This window comes from Grampus griseus (assembly GCF_964374135.1).
Source record: "Grampus griseus genome assembly, chromosome: 9".
NCBI lineage: Eukaryota > Metazoa > Chordata > Mammalia > Artiodactyla > Delphinidae > Grampus > Grampus griseus.
The window spans coordinates 86,583,388-86,600,215 of record NC_139003.1 but is presented as its reverse complement, the minus strand read 5'-3'; the positions used below and the strand labels follow the sequence as shown (position 1 = coordinate 86,600,215).

At 39.8% G+C, this 16,828-nt stretch overlaps 1 long non-coding RNA gene across 1 annotated transcript in view; it reads right to left on the bottom strand.

Moving 5' to 3' along the window:
• LOC309826994 overlaps positions 1-7,543 on the bottom strand; it is a 56,845-nt gene extending 49,302 nt beyond the window's left edge. Inside the window, exon 1 of the long non-coding RNA XR_014297160.1 lies at positions 7,351-7,543. This is a non-coding gene — a long non-coding RNA (uncharacterized lncRNA). The remainder of the gene's footprint in view (positions 1-7,350) is intronic.
• Positions 7,544-16,828: the final 9,285 nt, after the last annotated feature.

Here is a 16,828-nt window from a genome sequence, read left to right as displayed (position 1 = left end):
TCTTTATTTCTTGGCTGCTTTTTTAGATATATTGCTATCTCACTCCTGATACCTATGGTTTGATTTATATTTTTTATGCCTTATATTTTACATTTTTCACTTCTCCATATTTCTTCCTTACCCAGCCATTTTATTCTCCTCTTTTCTTGATGAGGAAGAATCTCCTCTCAGAAAATTCTGGGATGACCCAGTAGGACAAAAATAGAGGTAGGACATGGGGTAGAGGTGAGAGCCTGAGTGTGGCTCCATATAACTCAAAACAAACCATTCAATTACATTTGTTTCTACCTGAGACCCTTGACCCGTCTGTGTCCTCTTGGCTTGGGCTGGAATGTTGGAGCAGGAACTAGATGCGGGAGTGGGAATGCTTTGAACACTTAGTAGATCTGTGTTCTTTGCTGCTGGGCTGACAGCAAATAGCAGTATAAATACGTACAAAGTGCCTTGAACAAAGTCTTCCATAACTGCAATTATACTCCATGACTGGCACCATTCAATAGTGTTATGTCTTTGAGAAAAAAACAGGTGAAGGATGAACCTCAGTAATCATATATTCAGAGTGTTTAGGATTTAGGAAGGGCTTCCCAAGATGTCGTAGTATGTCCCATATAAAGAAGCCACCAGTAGATTCTTCAGATATCATTCCATCGTTGTCTGGCTGGAAGGTGTTGTGAAAGAGGAGCAACACCTGGTTGAGGGCTTCCCTGATTGGACATACATCCAGCTTCATATCAGGCCTTTTCGCATCCTGCTTCCCCAACCCCTAGGTCTTCCTGCAAGCGGCCCTGAGGATTTTCCTGGTGTTGCTCCCAAGCGACTGCAGGTGGGACCAAATAGTTAAAAGTTTTTGTACATGTACTATATGTTTTTAGAGTGATAAGCTCACAGTTCCTTAAAAGCCTTATTTTTTAAGATTTATTGCTAGGAACTTATTGTTGTTTTGGCAAATAATTTTTTTTTTTTTTGGTCTACGTTGGGTCTTCATTGCTGTGCGCAGGCACTCTCTAGTTGCGGAGAGCGGGGGCCACTCCTTGTTGAGGTGCACAGGCCTCTCATTGCAGTGGCCTCTCCCGTTGCAGAGCACAGGCTCTAGCCACGTGAGCTTCAGTTGTTGTGGCACGCAGGTTCAGCAGTCGTGGCCCACGGACTTAGTTGCTCTGTGGCATGTGGGATCTTCCCGGAACAGGGCTTGAACCCGTGTCCCCTACATTGGCAGGCTGATTCTTAACCACTGCGCCACCAGGGAAGTCCTGGCAAATAATTTTTTTAATTACATTTTATACTGTTTATTACTAGTGTGTAAAAATGTTATTGACTTTCATCCTTTGTGCTATCAATGTTGTGAAATATTCCTGAGCATTTCTTTAAGGTGAAGATCTTTGCCAATGTCACTTTCTCTGGGACATCTTCATTTTTTTTTTTTTCATTACAACGACTTTCCTTATTTATGTCAATGCCTTCACCTTCACAAAGTTCCTCTGTTGTATGTCAAGAGTTTCTTGAATGGTGGCATTGTCAACATACCCACAGCTATTTCTTATATAACTCCATTCATAGTGATTCACATTTCCCTTCCAATGCTATCACTTTTCATTTCTTTGCTGCACTTTCATCTTTGGTGACCAATTCCCTCTTCTGAGTATTCATTTTTGTAAAATGTCATGTCATGTGGGTTGGGTTATCACTGAGAGACAAGAAGGCAGCACAACTACATACTTTGCTGTCTGTATTTGAACTTAGTAACAAGTGCACAGTGACAAATTACAGACAGACTTTGAAAGTAGTGATGTGACTGGTCACTGATCATGATGCTCATCTGTTTTTTATACACTGATTTGATATATACCCTCTCCTGGGGAGAAAATGAAAACACTGATTTGAAAAGATACATGCACCCCATTGTTCATAGCATTATTATTTACAACAGCCAAGAAATGGAAGTAAACCGTGTCCATCAACAGATGAATGGATAAGAACATGTGTATACACACACACACACACACACACACACACCACACACACACACACAATGGAATATTACTCAGCCATAAAAATGAATGAAATTTTGCCATTTGCAAAAATATGGATAGACCTGGAGGATATTATGCTTAGGGAAACAAGTCAGATAAAGACAAATACTGTATGTTATCACTTATATGTGGGAATCTAAAAAAATGAAACTAGTGAATATAACAAAAAAGAAAGAGACTTACAGATATAGAGAACAAACTAGTGATTACTGTGGGTAGAGGGAAGGAGGAAGAGACAAGATGCGGTAGGGGATTAAGAGGTATAAACTATTATGTATACAATATATAAGCTACAAGGTTATATTTTATAGCACAGGGAATATAGCTAATATTTTATAATAACTATGAATGGAGTATAATCTATAAAAATTTTGAATCACTATGCTGTGCACCTGAAACTAATATAATATTGTAAGTTAACTATACCTCAATAAAAAATAAAATAAAAAATTGATTGTGCTTGTGTGCATGTGTGTGTGCATGTGTAATCAAAAAATTCCATGTGGAGAGCATAAATGACAGAATTAAGGAGACATTTTCACTTTATACACCTCCTAAGTTTTCAGATGTACATTTTATTTTTCCTTTTGGAAAGAAGTTAAGACGCGATTTATAGAAAGCAATATATTTAAAGAACAACATATGTTGAAGTCTAAAGTTAATATGTTAACTTTACTCCCCTCTGAAAAAGGTCTTTGGAACACTTAGATTCCTGTCAACTCCCTGCCACCTTGCATGTCATTCTTGTCCCATGTTTTAGTTGTCTTTTTCTAATACCCTTAAATTAGACATTATTACTATTATTATTTTTTTGCAGACAGTGTTTTAGATTCAGCTATGTTTACCACTTTCTTTCCTCACCATTGCTCCTTGCATTTTCAGACCTTCCTTCTGATACAATTTTCCTTCTTTTTGAAGTACAGCTTTTATGTGTAATTTAAGTATAGATCCATTGGTGACAAACTCTCTAAGTGTCTACTTATCAAGAGAAATTTATTTTTCTCTCATTCGTGAAAGAAGGTTTTCTTGGCACACAATTTGAGATAGATATTTTCTCTAAGCTCTCGGAAATATTCTTCCTCTCCTGGTATTCATTGTTGAGTAGGAAGTCTGCTGTCAGTTTGTTTGTGATTTCTTGTTAGACTTCTCTCCGGCTGTTTTTATGATCTTTTGTTTGTTTTTGCTTCTCCACAGTGTGGTAAAGTAGATAATGGTGAATTCTGCAGTATCACGTGGTAAGAAACAGCTTTCACTGGGGGGACACTCACAAGCCAAGGATACCAAGCAAGAACCTGAGCGTCTCAATTCTTCCTCCACCGCATAGAGATCTACATCTCTGTGGGCTCTGTGGGGGTGAAGAGACACCCCCTTCATCCCCTCTCCTTTTTTTATTGAGCAAGCATGAGAATAATCTCAGTGGGGCAAACACAGATGACTTAGTTTCCAGGAAGTGATGATGCAGGTATCCGCTATTTAGAGAGAGTTTTCTGGGAAACTCAGCTGTCCAGCACCTTGGAGGTCTTGGGGTCAATAAGAAGTTGCAGCACCTTCTTTGGGGATTGGAGGTAGCTCCTGACCCAAACTAGTTTATTGTCCAGGCAACAAAGAGACTTCTGGAGTCTCAGAAGTCTCAGTCTCTGATGATTCAGTTACTGTAGCATAATTCCAGTTGCTAACCTCTGGTCTCCTACATATCTGACACAGGAAGAAAGAGAGAGCAGTTATTTGCCACTCACTCCCACCTTACAGCCCTTCAGTTTCGGGGTGGGATGTGTCTCTAAGTTCAATCAGTCAGGGTTTCTCATCCCCCCTGAGGAGCAAGGTACAATAGATTCCATGTCCTATTGTTGGAGTCCGACATTCTCAGGGAATCCAGGAGTTATTATTCTGACTCCAAGGGCGCCATCTAGAGGCAGAGGCGAGTAGCTGCAGAGCTAGCTGAAGCCATTGGTATCTGTCTGAATCGTCCTTCCTTCCAGCCATCCTCTGTGGCCCTCTTTCCCTGGTAACCAGGGTTTCTGCCAGGGCAGAGTGGCCAAGGGCAGAGACTGCTCGCTTAATGTCCGACCCACTCTTGCCCATTTCGGACTGCGTTCTGGTTAGACTTGGCCCTCCACTGTAAAAGCCGTCAGCGCGGCAATGTGATGAACTCTCATGGTTTAGCAAAAAAATCCACAAACTAAGTGCGGTAAGTGGAGTACTACCTGCCCCCTTACCCTCAGCATCAGCAACCCCAGGGGTCGCGGTGGGAGGGCATAGATGACCAAGCCCCACCCTCATCCTCCTCTAGTCCTAACAGTCCGAACCAGCAAGGTGATCCTCTGGCTCTGGACTGGCCCGGATTTGCAGGGCGGCCCTAGAGCTGGGTGGGTGGCTGGGTAGAGGCGTGGGTTGGTCACCCTCACCTTCTTTGACTGGGAGGCTGTGCATTTGGATGGCAAGTTCAAAGGTCCTGATCCCTAGAGGGAATCAAATTTCCCATCCCCAGGGCCTTCTACCTCATTGTCTTCTTCAAGGCTTTCTTCCTTCTTTGCTGACCTTCTAGGAGGGCTTCTTTCCCTAAAAACTGCTCTATTTTTTTCTCTTTCCCATGTACGCAGCCCCAGGGCAACTTGTTTTTCTATCAAGTCTTCTGGCTTTCTTCCCTACCCTACAGCTGCAGCTGCCTGCAAATACCTGCCCAGAGCCAGAAACACACCATTCCTTGACAATCCAGCCACTCAAATGAGGGATTTTCCTAAATTGGCCTGCTGACTCCAGATGGTGCAGCCTCAGGCTCGGAGAATGTGCCTCGGCTTCCCGCATACTGTTCAAGAATGGGGAGGGCATGCCTGCTGCCTCCTATTTGGCCAGTGCAGCAATTTATCCTGCAGCAGCAGGCCCTAGGATTGGTAGATCTTCACCCTTGGAGACTCTGTCCGTAGGCGCTTTTCTCTAGAGAGGATGTTCATTTCCTTTTGCCCAGAATCAGGTGGCATTACTAGCTTGTGACTACCCACCCCTTTCCAGTCTCCCTGGTTTAATTCAGAAATCCTAAGTTTAGCTAATTGGAGCAAATTACTGGAAGGCAATTTGGTAAATAATCTGTAGATATTTTGACTGTGTTACTGATCCCCAAGGGGTCGGTGACCCCTCAATGGATTCTTTGCCTGGAGTCACAAATGCCAATCAAATGAAACCAGGTTCGGTATAGCACAGCAATAACTTTATTCATTGATTAAGGAATGGTGAAGGGAGAGCTTGTGCTCTAAAAACACCTTCTCCTGGTACGGAAGGGAGTAAGGGAATTTTAAGGGAGGAAGATGTCATAAGGGCTCTAGGAAAGGGGTAGACATTTCCAGGAGCAGCTGGGGCATTTGCAGTCCTACATGCTTCTTTGCACACACTTCTTAAGGCCTAGCAGAGTACAGATCCCCCCGTTGAGCAGAAATGTTAGCATAGTAATGAAGCGTAGGTAACCTTTAGTCACACCTAGTTCTCCTTTGCGCAAGTACTTTCCTGTGGTCAAGTCAGAGCCAGTTCAGGGCGGTTGACCATGCCTATCTCTTAAAGCACAGCTGCAAAACATCTCTGTCAAATACCAGGTGCTTTTGTAACAAACACAGAAAAATCAAGGCAAGGATCAGCTCTCAGGGGCTGGTATGGGTGACAACCTAATAATTCCAATTCTAGGATTTTAACATAGGGAAATATGTGAATGCATGTCAAGATGTATATACAAAGGTATTCATAACAATTTTTATAAAAGCAAAAATTGGGAAAATTTTAAGGTTCATTTGGTGATTGGCTAAATTATGGTGCACCCATCCAATTGAATTCTATGTAGCAGCTACATGTAGCTATTTAAATTTACAGTGCAGATCTTCAGTTATTGAAATGAAAAAAAAATCTTTGCAGCATCTTGTAAGGAAAAACATAGTCTACAGAGCAGCATATATGATATGATACATGCTGTGTGTTTTTCATTTGACCTCCGGAGCATTTGGCACTGCTGATTATTCTCTTTTGTGAACCTTTCTTAGTTTCATGACATTTCTTTCCTCACTCCTAATTTTCCTGTGCTCTCTCTGGCTGCCTTCTCAATCTGTTAATCTGTTCTGTTTGCTCACTTCTGAATGTAGATAGTTTTTAGACATACATGTTCCCCTTCTTTAGTCTTATTTTATCCATGCTCCTTGAATGACTTCACTTAATACGTGAATTTAACTGCCATTTAGATGTTAATGACTCTCAAATCTGAGTGTTTAGCTCAAGTGGTTTTCTAAACTCCAGAACCATTGAGCCAACTGCGCATGACCATCTGGATGTCTTTCAGGCTCCTCAAACTCTGCCTGCCCAGAACAGAACTCATCTTCTCTGTCCTCCCCAAACCCCTTCCCCCAGTATTTCTCACCTCAGTGATGGCCACTACCTGCATCCTGACAGGCATTGTTGTCTTTTCCCTCTCTTTAACCAAACAAACCTGTCAATTCTACCATCAGAATAGCTCTCTAATCTGTATTTCTCTTCATATCCTTTTCCTGATGTTGGATTATCTAACTTCATCACAGGATCACGGCACTAACAGAGTATGGGGTCCCAGGGAGCCCTCAGAAACTCTCACCTTGCCAGCCAAGACTCTTGGCTATTTGTCATTTAAGAACTCTACCCTCATCTGAGAAAAAGATGAACTTGATGAAAGGACACCAGAAGACAAAGATCTGCCCTGCCCTGTTCCCAAGAAACAATTGATATGTTACTGCAAGGGTAAGATATTAAAATATTAGATGCTCTTCAAAACCTTATCTTTCTCAGCCATGGGAATTTTTACATACTTGTTACTTTGTAATATTTTTAGTAAATTTTTAGTAAAAAATAGAGGAAGCCCACCTTTCAGTGCTCCAAATTAAGAAAGGAAAAGTTGTACTCAGACATTCTCACTGTCAATCATCTCAGATATAAAAGAGAGAGGCACTTCATTTGAATACACCTGCCCCAACCCAGGGAATCAGTGACCAGATCAGGTCCAGAGTTTAACTGTAAACGGGCATCATTTTATCAGCTATTTCTGTGACAGGAGAGGCATTCATTAATAAAACTATGAGACAGTTCCAAGAGAGAAATCTCACCAGTAGAGAACTGAGAAACAAGTGTGTACATAATACATGGTTATTATTTAAAGAAAATGTTAAAGAGAAATGAAAAAAAGCCTTTTTTAAATAAAGAACTCTTTGATTTCTGTCACAATGTTCTGAGTCTTTCAAACTAGGTAATTAATTTACATTCTGACAAGTAGGAGGAAGTCTCCCTTGATATTTGACCAATAATTTCTCTAAAATACCTGGAATTTTTTTTTTTGCGGTATGCGGGCCTCTCACTGTTGTGGCCTCTCCCGTTGCGGAGCATAGGCTCCGGACGCGCAGGCTCAGCGGCCATGGCTCACGGGCCCAGCCACTCCGCGGCACGTGGGATCTTCCCGGACCGGGGCACGAACCCGTGTCCCCTGCATCGGCAAGCGGACTCTCAACCACTGTGCCACCAGGGAAGCCCTGGAATTTTTTTTAAAAGGAAAATAAATTAGAAAAAATATTTGACATATCAAAAAAAGATTATATTCAACATAAGACAATATCAGAACATAACTGAATTTCCTTGCAAATATTTTTATGGTTTAATATAGCTTTTCTTTGAAGTACACAGGGGGAAACTTGAAAACATCACAACTTTTGAAAGATTTGAATCTTTATCTGACCCTGCTTCTGCCATTCCCTATTTAAATTTCACAAAAACTCTAAGCCAGTTTATTAAATCAGAGATTTAAAAGGTCTCTGTGTTTCCAATCTTGCCTGTTTAATGTTCTCAATACTGCTGCCACTGTGATCTTTCCAAGATGCAAAGATCCATGCTCAAAATCCTTCAATGGTTCCCTATAATCTTCAAGATTATGTCTAAACTCCATGTTATGGCATACATGACCTTTTATACCCAGGACACTCTTACCTCTTCAAATTATTTTTATATGCTCCCCTAGCCTTCCTCCTCCATTTCCTTCTCTCTACCTTGTACACAACACTCTGGCTCCGCTGAAACATCTGCGGCTTTTCTAATGTTTTCATGCTCTTTCTAACACTGGACCTTTACACGTTCTTCTAATCCAACTGGCTAACTCCTACTTATATTTCAGCATTTATATCATGTCATTTTCTCTAGGAAGCCTTCCATGATGTGCACTTTTGATGCTATGTCCTAATCACAGCATTTTTGTGTGAGTGGCCCAAGCCCCAATATCCACAGACCCATGCAGTGGGTTACATGAAAGGAAACCCTGAGCTTGGAGAACCTGGATCTTTTATAATGAGTAGTAAACATGCCTGCACTTTACTCCTGAGAGAGGTATTATTTTTATCATACTGGACAGAAAGCTTGGCTGCCCCTTTGCTCCAGAGAGAGACACTATATCTTCCAAAGCTGTTTACTGGCTAAACATCCTGGAGGAGATAGTCCTGAAAAAAGGGCAGTCAGTGTCTTGCTCGTAAGACATACAGAAATTTGAGAGACCCATGGAGGAGTGACTCCCAACAATATTTTGAAGATAGAGCCAAGATTTATGATGGATTTGTGAGGTATTAAGAAAAAAGAAAAATAAATATGATTTCAAAATTGTTGGCCTAAGCAACCAAAAAAATGTAATGCCGATTTACTGAGATGGAACAACTATGGGAGCAGCAGGGAAAGATAAATGTGGTTTTGGTCAGGCTAATTAATCAACAAGATAATTACAGTCATAATGATATTTATTGGGTATTTTCCATGTGCTTGGCACTGTGTTAAACACATCACATGCATTTAATTGATGAATACTAGCTGAGCACCTTATACATGCTAGTCATTATTCTAGGAGCTGGAGATACCACCGTATTGAACAAGACAGCAATATCTCTGCCTTACATTGTGGTGCTTGCATTGTAATGAAGGACAGTCAGGCTGTTGGGGAAATTCAATATGAGTGGGGATCAACTCATCCTGGAGATACAGAGATGTCAACCTTGTAAGGTAGGTTTTATTTCCCCCCACTTTACAGATGAGAGGAAAAAAGGCTTAGAAAAGTAATATGCCTAAGGTCACAGTTAACAAGTGTTGGAGCCAAGTGCTAACTCAAGTCTGTTTAACTCTAGAGCCTATGCTTCATTATTTGCCTTGTGAATAAGAATGTAATCATGAATATCCACTAGTAAAAGTAAATATAATGTCTTTTCAGAAGTGTTAAATTAGCCTATCCAATAAATTTTCCTCAGAAATGCAATATTGAAAGTTTAATAAAAAGTAATGTAAAAATAACGGATCTGGCTATTGCAGTGGAAAAGTAACTGAATTGCTTTTTCAATTTAATATTGATTTAATTTCACACTGATATTGGATTTTCTTATATTTCATGACATAAATTACTTTTGAATATAGTTTCATTACATATCCTTATTACTTTCTTTCTCCTTTGTGGCATAATTTTTCAAATTATGTCATTGAAATGAATTTGAGTAAATGTGAATTTCAAAATATTGGTCCTATTCAGTGGAACATTAAAAAAGACTTCTAATATATGTTAGTAGCTCTCAGAGAGTATGAAGCACTGAAAACTGTGGTCCTGTAATGAAAACCCAACACTTACAAGGAGGTACTTTTTGGCCATTTATCAAAGAAAAAGTTTTGTGAAATATATTCCCTGGGGCTATATACAGTGAAATTCTCAATAATGTGACAGGAACCATAAGACACATTATATTTTAGGCTAAATGTAATATAAAGAAGAGGGAAAAAATTGTGGAGAAGGGGTTATTACTAACACATTTATTCAACTACTCATTTATTCATTTTGTAAGTATTTATATTAATATTGTTATTTAATAAGATGGCATTTGTAGCATGCAGTAACCTAATTATCGTGTTGGCCAAAAAGATCGTCCGGTTTTTCCATAAGATGGCTCTACTTGAGCTTAGTTGTCTTTACCTTCATTCAAAACAATTTTCTTAGATTGTATTGTGACAGCTGTCATGTGACAGTGTGCATTTTGAAAAAACTTATCAAAATTGGTGAATTTTTGTGTAGCCATTTTAATATTGAAGATGGAATAAAAAAGCAACATTTTCGGCATATTATGATTTATTATTTTAAGAAAGGTAAAAACGCAACTGAAACGCAAAAAAAAGAGTTGTGCAGTGTACGGAGAAGGAAGAGTTGTGCAGTGTACGGAGAAGGTGCTATGACTGATCGAATGTGTCAGAAGTGGTTTGCGAAGTTTCTTGCTGGAGATTTCTCGCTGGATGATGCTCCACGGTCTGGTAGACCACTTGAAGTTGAAGCCATCAAACTGAGACATTAATTGAGAACAATCAACGTTGTACCACGCGGGAGATAGCTGACGTACTCAAAGTATCCAAATGAAGCATTGAAAATCATTTGAACCAGCTTGGTTATTATGTTAATTGCTTTGATGTTTGGGTTCCATAAGTTAAGCGAAAAAAACCCTCTTGACGGTATTTCTGCATGCGATTCTCTACTTAAAAGTGATGAAAACGTTCTTTTTTTTTTTTTTTTTTTAAATTGTGATGGGCCATGAAAAGTAGATACTGTACAATAATGTGGAACGGGAGAGAATGTGGGGCAAGTTAAATGAACCACCACCAACCACACCAAAGGCCAGTCTTCCGAAGAAGGTGGTGTTGTGTATATGGCGAGATTGGAAGGGAGTTCTCTATTAAGAGGTCCTTCCGGAAAACCAAACAATTGAGCAAAGTACTGCTCCCAGTGTGACGAACTGAAAGCAGCACTTGAAAAAAAGCGTCCGAAATTAGTCAACAGAAAAAGCATAATCTTCCATCAGGATAACGCAAGACCACATGTTTCTTTGATGACCAGGCAAAAACTCTTATAGCTTTGCTGGGAAGTTCTGATTCATCCTCCATATTCACCAGACAATGGATTCGGATTTCCATTTATTTTGTTCTTTACAAAATTCTCTTAACTGAAAAACTTTCAATTCCCTGGAAGACTGTAAAAGGCACCTGGAACAGTTCTTTGCTCAAAAAGATAAAAAGTTTTGGGAAGGGACTTCCCTGGTGGCACAGTGGTTAGGAATCCACCTGCCAGTGCAGCGGACACAGGTTCGAGCCCTGGTCCAGGAAGATCCCACATGCTGCGGAGCAGCTAAGTCCGTGTGCCACAACTACTGAGCCTGCATGCCACGACTACTGAAGCCCGTGTACCTAGAGCCCGTGCTCCGCAACAAAGAGAAGCCACTGCAATGAGAAGCCTGTGAACCGCAATGAAGAGTAGCTCCCGCTCGCTGCAACTAGAAAGCCCATGCGCAGCAATGAAGACCCAATGCAGCTAAAAATTAATTAATTAATTAATTTAAAGAAAAACGTTTTGGGAAGATGGAATTATGAAGTTGCCTGAAAAATGGCAGAAGGTAGTGGAACAAAACCATGAATACGTTGTTCAATAAAGTTCTTGGTGAAAATGAAAAATGTGTCTTTTTACTTAAAACCCAAAGGAACTTTTTGGCCAAATCAATACATCTTCACTGCCTGTCTTCCCTGCTAGATTCCAATTTTCACAAGGATGGGTACAATGTCTCTTTTGGTCACACTTCATTCCTCCAGAACTCTGGGGATAGGTCCTCAATAAATGCTAGACTAATGAATGAAGGAATTAATAAATGAATCTGGGTATTTTCATCCAATTGGTGCCTGAAAAACCATAGGCACGAATATTCATAATACAAGGTTGAAAGTTTTAGGGGCTATAACAAGTGTAAATGATAAATCCTGTGAGACTTGAGAGATTAGAAAATTTTGTTGAGAAAATTGGGGGAGTTTCATAGCATTGGGGCTTGCACTTAAGATAGGCAGATGTGTTAGATTTGGTTTCCTAGAAGACGCAGCCTAAGTCAATGATGAAAGTGCTTTCAGATGGAAGGTTCAAACCAAGGGCAGGAAGGGTGAGTTAAAAGGAAAATGAGATGAGAGAACATACGTGAGCTTGGATTTTAAAAATAACTAGTTGAGTTCCACTCTACTATCTAGATTGTAAAATTATGGAAAGAGCATAATATATGGAAAGACCCTAACAACAAAAAAAGCAGGATAAATTAAAAAAATAATTTTTCTGTAACCCATCAGAGAGCTAAGATCACAGGGAAACCAAGTAGCCTGGCAACAGGAAAGACAGGCTCCTCCAAGGAGAGATGGGATGGGAGCCCTGACTCACCTGTGGCAAAATAGGAGGTGGGGGTAAGATAGGTGTCATACAAGCAGGCAAAAACATTCAGCTAAAATTTTAAATAATTTGTTAAAGGCTGACTGTGACTAACGTAGAGCCACAGACACAAGGGGAGTTCACACTCACTCACAGGCTCATCTCCACAGACCCCTACTGGATGCCCACCAGGAAGATGGGGGGCAGAGCAGAGAAAGCCTCCCTTGGAGGTGCAACCTACAGGAAAGGAAGTGGCCACCTCTCCTTTGGAAAATGAACTTTGAGAAATGTTGGGCATTAGGAACTGAAAAAAAGCACTGCCTGGACCCTTGTTCTGTATAAAACAAAAGTTTTAAGCCTTTGGAAGAAAGGCAGCAAACCCTGTCACCTTCACGGTGCATGTGAAAAGCTAAAACTACAGCTGGAGAAGAATGAAAGGAAAACCCCTCTACTCCTAGAAATGGAGCAGGAAATACTCTCCCACACAAGATCCCCCAAAGACACACCGCAGAGTTTAGCTGCTATGGGGAGGAGGACAGGTTTATTGAGAAAAAAACCACTCCTGAGGTTCATGGCCCACCTAAGCCTGAAGCAGAAATGGACAACAGAGGATACTCCACCATCCTCCAGGCAGACAAGCAAGTACCAAGTCACAAAAAGCAGCATTCTGTCTCTGGAGCAGAGGCAAGGATGTGTAGAGAGACCAACTCGGAATTGCAGGTGCACAGGAAGGAGCTGCAGATCTCTGTGGGGCCTCTTTTATAAGAGCACTAATCCCAAAATGCGGGCTCCACCCTCATGTCCTAAGCATCTCCCAAAGGCTCCACCTCCTAACACCATCACATTGGGCATTTGGATTTCAACACATGAATTTGGTGATGGGATGTGGGCAGGGGGACACAAACATTCAGACCATAGAACTAAATTTATTAGCATAAAGTTTGTCGATAGTATTTTCTTTGTAATTTTAGCTGTATACTTATTTATGAAAACTTTCCCACTTATTATTAATTTGTACCTCTGGTATGTTAACTTTTTTCAAAACCAAAATTTTGGCTTTATTGATTCTCCCTATTTGATATTTGTTGCCTATTTAATAAGTTTTGTTTTTATCTTTATTTCTCCTTCTTCCTACACTTTTTGTTTATTCTTAAGTCTTACTACTTAAGTTGAATTCAGCATTAATTTCCAGCTTTTAAGGCTCCATTTCCTTCTTAGTACAGCTTTCACTGCGTTCTACAAGTTTTGACATGTGCTATTTTTGTTATCACTCAGTATTAAATATTTTAAAAAATATGATATTTCTTCTTTAACTTGAGTTATTTAAAAGCATGTTTTTGAATTCTCAAACCTATGAATTTTTTATCTTTTAAGTACTGACATCTATTTTGATTGCTGACATCTATATTGAGAAATATGATTTTTATGATACCAATCCTTTAAAATTTGTTTAGACTTGTTTTATACCCTTGTACATGGTGGTCAACTTAAGTAAATGTTCTGCATGTGCTTAGAAAGATGTCTATGTGGTAAATCAAGCCTGTTAATTATGTTTTTTTTCAAATCTCCTATATCCTTACAATTTTTGTCTTCTTAACCTAACAGTAATTTACAGAGACTCTGTTGAAATCCCCTGCTGTAGTAGTGGATTTGTCAACTCTTCCTTGAATTTCCACCATTTTTTGCATTTTATATTTTGGTGTAATTTTAATAGAGCTGTTCCATAATTTTGATGCAATAAAAAAGTTATTATACTTCAGAGTATACTGTATTATGGCCCTCACTTTTGATGAAAGGGAGAAGTATCCATTTTAGTCACGTAATATCCCTGGGTTGTTTCCAAACATGATTACTATGGAAACTAATCAATACGAGTACAGTAGTCCGTCAGAATTCATGGGATTAGTTCCACAGATGCTCAAGTCTCTTATATAAAATGGCGTGGTATTTGCATATAACCGATGCACATCCTCCCATATATTTTGAATTACCTCTAGATTACTTATAATATCTAATACAATGTAAACGCTGTGTAAATAGCTGCCAGAGACTGGAAAATTCAAGTTTTGCTTTTTGGAAATTTCTGGAATTTTTTTTTTTTTTTTTGCAGTACGCGGGCCTCTCACTGCCGTGGCCTCGCGGAGCACAGGCTCCGGACGCGCAGGCTCAGCGGCCATGGCTCACGGGCACAGCCGCTCTGCGGCATGTGGGATCCTCCCGGACCGGGGCACGAACCCGTGTCCGCTGCATTGGCAGGCGGACTCTCAACCACTGTGGCACCAGGGAAGCCCTTTTTTTTTTTGAATATTTTCAATCTGAGCTTGGTTGAATACACGGATGTGGAACCTGCAGATCCAGAGGGCCGAATGTACTAATCACTGGAGTACATATAAATTTTTATCCTAGCAAAAAGATCAGAATGAACTCTCATATAATAGGTAGGGTTAGTTTTCTTTTGCTGCTGTAACAAATCACCACACACTTAGTCGCTTAAAACAACACAAACTTATTTTCTTACAGTTCTGGAGGTCGGAAGTCTGAAATGAGTCTCACTCATTTCGAGGTTTCAGCAGGGCTGCATTCCTTTCTGCAAGCTCTGGGGAAGAATCCATTTCTTTCCCTTTTCCAGCTTCTAGAGGCTGCCTGCATTCCTTGGCTCCTGTCCCCATTCCTCTCACTTCTAAGCCAGCAAGGTCAGACCAAGTCTCACACTGCCATCTCTCTGGTTCTTCTGCCTCTCTCTTTGACTAGTAATGATGCCTGTAATTGCACTGGGCCCACCTAGATAAGTACTGTCTAATCTCCCCATCTCAGAGTCAGCTGATAACCTCCTCCCATCTGCAGCCTAATTCCCCTTTGCCATGTAATCTAACATATTCACAGGTCCTGGAATTAGGTCGTGGCTATCTTTGGGAAGACATTATTCTGCCTATCCCAGGTGGTAAATGGAGGGAGCAGGAAAGGTGGACATCATGCTTAGATTGAATTAGAGTTAAGGTTAGAGAAGGTACATAAAATAACACAGCAATCTGCCCAAGTATGACATTGCTTTCAGATCTACTCCATGTTTTCTCCTAATATGAATATGTGAACATAGGTAATTATTATTTAATCAGTATTTATATGTTATTAAAATATGTTTACTTTAGAAAAAAGTCAATATTTGGTTTATTTTCAGATAATACCCTAAACAATGTCCTCATCCACCTGGGGGGACTTTCACAAATGGCTAACATGGTACTGAGGATACATTATCCAATTTCTAAAGACCATGCTGGTCCTTCACATTCAAACTTCCTTAAGAGTAAATGTCCAAAAGACCTAAAGTTAACTTCATTTCAGAGTAAATTGCCTGGATTTTAACCCAATTTTATTTATTTATATGCTTATTTATTTTTTGCACAACAACCATTTCATTCTTTCTTTTGGGTTTCGGGTAGTCTTCAAAGTAGCTAAAACTACAATAATCAGACTGCTGAATAAGGGTGGGATGCCATATTTAAAGACACAGAAAACAATCATCATTGCAACTAAAACTAGAACTTTTGGGGTTTTTTTAGTGTTTTAATTTTTCAGTAGTTTTTCCTTAGTAATTCATTTCATTAACCAAATGTGGTTAAACACGTACTCTGTATCAGAGCTCGTGCTAGTCATTTGGGATAAGTGAAGTCATTCATTAATTCAATAAATATTTATTGAGCGCCTACTATGCACCAGGAACTTTTTTTGATAGAGCTCCTCACAGGCCTTACATTTTAGTGTGAGAGACTGACAATAACAAGTAAAATATGTAGATGACAAGTACTGTGAATAAGTATTGTGAATCAAAATAAAGAAAAAAAGGGGAATGGGGGACAGCACAGACTTAAGTGGTCAAAGAAGGCTCCTTTAGTAAGGTGACATTTGAGCAGAGATTAAAGGAGATCAGGAGTGAGCCATGCGAATTAAAATTGAGAAAAGGATTTCAGGAGGAATAGCAAGAGCAGAGTCACAAGAAGCTGGAGCATGCCCAGCATAGCCCAGAGAATGCAAGGAGGCCAGTGTGGCTGAAAGAGAGCAAGCTTAAGGAGGAGAAGCAAAACATGAGGTGAGCAAAGTAAAGGGTGAGGTGGGGAGCAGGTTTTATGGGGTCTTGTACATTGTGAGGATCTGGCTGGCAGGGGAAATGAGAAGGATTTGAGCAGGGGGATGAACCGGAATTACTTTCATAGAATTAGATTAATTTGCTATAATAAAATCTTCTTGAGATTTTCCATCTATATTTGGGTTTACTGCTAGTTTATCTGATGCCATGACTAAGTTCCACAACATTATTAAAGATTTTCTTTGTTTGATTACTTTTTAAACAATTTATATTTTATTAGTCCTGGAATGCCAGTACATCACAATGTAAACCAGACTTTCAAAATGGCATTGAAAAACAATTAACATGAAAGCCCATTTTATCACCGAGTATTTTAGGATTAAAGCTTCTATGTTTGTTTAGTAAACAAATCATTAAGTTAAAAACTACAGAATAAGTAACCAAAGATTAAAAGAGCACAGAGGTATTGTTAAAAAAATT